The sequence below is a fragment of the Cyprinodon variegatus genome, unplaced genomic scaffold, assembly GCF_000732505.1.
Source record: "Cyprinodon variegatus isolate N-32 unplaced genomic scaffold, C_variegatus-1.0 Scaffold1033, whole genome shotgun sequence".
Lineage (NCBI taxonomy): Eukaryota > Metazoa > Chordata > Actinopteri > Cyprinodontiformes > Cyprinodontidae > Cyprinodon > Cyprinodon variegatus.
Genome location: NW_015151486.1, coordinates 224,724 through 228,207, shown reverse-complemented (window position 1 = coordinate 228,207; position 3,484 = coordinate 224,724).

The window sequence follows — 3,484 nt, the reverse complement described above, 5'->3', positions numbered from 1 at the left end:
AAAATGATACATTCTCTCAGTTTAAACTTTTGATCTGCGATTTGTGTTCTATTGTGAATAAAATATTTGTTTTTGACACCTCCACATCATTGCTTTCAGTTTTTATGTACAATTTGTTTCGTGTCCCAACTTTTTTGGAATCCTGTTTGTAACTGTATGTTCTCTCTTTCATCTTCTGACATGGGAACTTGCTTGGAGCTTATCTGCCTTGCTGTGTGTTTTCTGTGATGTTGATTGACAGTAGCCTTTTGTATCTCTGCTTCTTTCTGTATGTTTGCCTGCTGAGCCTGGTCTCGTTTCAGTCAATGGAATGCAATCATTTTGTTTTCCATAAAATTTTTAACCAATGTGACTCTAGGATCTGGTTGATTTGTCTTTGTAAAGTGCCTTGAGATGATACATGTTGTGTATTGGTCGTGTTGAAAACCGATCTTTTTTTTTTTTCTTTTCTTTTTTTTTCTTTTTTTTTTTTACAGTGTCCTGTGGAAATTGTCTTGATGCCAAAAAAAGCCCAAGAGATTTTACTTTCACAAGTGGAGCAGCACAGCTATCGCCTTAGTGTTCCACTTGATTTATGCATATAAATAGCTTTATCATAATTCATGCAGGGAGTATTACAGATGATATGGACACTGAAATTAAAACAGAACAGTAAAGGAAAAACAGAAAAAAATGAGAAAAGATTAAAGAAAGAGGAGATAAAAGGGAGACAATAATAAAAGATCTTAAGTCTGCTTCATCACCTGCAGAGAGATGTAAAAAGAACAGTACAACCAACAGACATGGTACAAGACATACAATAAAGTAACACCTTAAAGGGGAACGCCGTTTTTTTTACATTTGGCCCTTGATTTTACGTAATTACATCATGTTCTACTCACCCATATAATTCTTGTGTCAGTTGGAGCTGTTCTGAAGATATTCCGTTTTGTTATATCCAAGTAACGTCTTCCTATGGGCGATCGACTTGAAGGCACAAACTGAACTGTTCATAATTTATTCTTTATGGTATGCCGGCATTAATAACCTAGGCATCCAGACATCTGCGGTTATATTTTTTATATTTATATGTTTTAAAAACAAAACGGCGCATGTATCCTTTAATACTATCGCTGAAGTATAAGTAGTATTATTCAGTCTGACATGTACGTATACTGTGGTAGCTGAAGATCAGAATATGGGCTATGGAAGTGAATCTCTAAGTACCTGGAGCCAAGCACCTGTAGTTGTCTGTGAAATTGCATTTGTGCATGTAAAGTTCCTCCAAAGGAGAAATGCTCAACAGTGGTTTTGAAGAGCCGAAGAGGCGCACCCTGGCCAACGCACCCTAAGGACCCCCAGACCTACCCTGGACCCACCCAGCTACCAGGCCAGTTACCCACGTCCGCCACCGCAGAACCCTCCCAAGAGCACTGCAAGAGGCCACTGTAGGACACCCTGGGGCATCCCAAGCCCATCCCTGATGGGGGCAACAGACTCCGGGGTCAGATCTGCCAGGCACCCCCAGAGCCCCCAGGACCCATGGACCCCCGAACCAGCCCCCGCGCCCCGCAGGTCATGTTTTTTTTATTTTGCTCCATAAATAAATATATGTATATGAATATATATATATATATGATTATGTCTTCTACCTCCTGTTCCTGGCTCCTGTCCCTTTACTTTTTGTGAGTCAACAACTATCCAGGCTAGGAAAGAAGCTCCAGTCTGCTAGGCTGAATCCAAGCACCCTTCAGCCTTACGTACGTCATTGCATGAAAGACATGCAAGTAAATGTTGGTCAAATTGGGGCTACAGGCTTCAGGAAAGAACTACAAACAACAAAGTTACATAAATGCAGCCAATAGCTGGAGCTCTCTGTCTTAAAACCAAAAGCACATGGATGAAGACATTTGCAGGTGTCTCACACAACACATCTTGCACAAAATTTTTAATTTCTTTTTACTCTGTAAGGGGGGCTGCACCCATAACATCTGTCACTCAAAGGACTGAGGGCATCCGTATAATTAGTGCCAGCACTATTCGGTTAATGCATATTATGGCATCAGCAGAGACAACTCTGCCATGCCTTAAGTGCCCTTACCGATCTGAAGAATTCTGATCAAGTCTACTTCTCTAAAGATTCATGCGTCAGGATCTGGGATAGTTGTGCTTGCAGTGTTGTTTGGGGTGTTATTGCTAGACGTTCCCAACAGTGTTGTTTTCGTCAACAATGAGGATGAGAATAACGAACACTAATGAGCTAAAAATGGATCTTTGATGACTAAAACATAAAGAGTCATAGGTTTGAGTTTAAGTCAACGAGATGAGACTAAATAAAAAATAGCGGGTCATCAGTTAGAAGTTTAAACTGCTGCTTCTTCATTGATCCTGTTACCCACCAGTTGTGCAGCGCTACACATGCTGCAGGAGCACAGATGGATCATGGCAGCAGCAGTTGCAGGGTCTGAGAAAATAACCCGAATTGGTCCCGTACTGCATGTTGAACTCTGACAAACTCGGTAAAAGTAAGAATTAACCTGGCTCGAGTTAAAGGCAAATGATGAACATCACTGACGATGAATTCTTTCAGTGTCTCTATCACTCATCAATCTAATTAATTAATCAGAGTCTCGTGTGGTCTCCTCCACAGCTGCTTAGGTCTCCATGCAGTCTCATGGCAGATAGATGCTGAATCCATGTGGTAGTTCTCATGGAGTGTTCTCATCACAGTTCAGCAATCCATTCCTCCAAGATCCTCCAACACACAAAGAGTGCTATTAATGTTTTTATCAGAATAAGCAGCGTCTTTAATGAGTAATTCTTTATTTACTCAAAATCGAAGGGCAGTCACAACCAAATATTCTTATCCACAATTACTTTCACTTAAATCATCCTTAAATTCAGTACATTTAAATTATCTGTAGACTGTCTGTTTATTCAGCAGATTGTTTCAGAGTCTACAAAAAAAAAATACACTCAAAATTACTTATATAATCTTATTCAAGGAACCTGTAAACATTTAGAAAGCATTTAACCCTGTTTTACACTGCACTATTTGATTCATGGATTACCTAAAGAAAATTTTAAAGCTCTCTTTACATCACATTTTTAGTTAACTCAATTTCAATTCAGTTTATTTATATAGCGCCAAATTCACAACACATGTCATCCCAAGGCACTTTACAGTTCACCAGATCATACAGTCAAATTGATACAAAGTTTTCTATCTAAGGAGAACCATTTGATTGCATTGACTCATTGACTCAAATACAATCCCTCACACTAAGCATGCTTGTAGCGACAGTGGAGAGGAAAAACTCCCTCTTACAGGAAGAAACCTCCAGCAGAGCCAGGCTCAGTGTGAGCGGCCATCTGCCGAGGCCGACTGGGGTTCAAGGGGACAGAAGCAGAGATACAAAAAGCAGCTGTAAAAACCGGCCCCGTCCAGGAAACACACAGCCAGGCAGACGAGCTCCAAGGCAGCTCCCATGCCAGAGGACGAAGA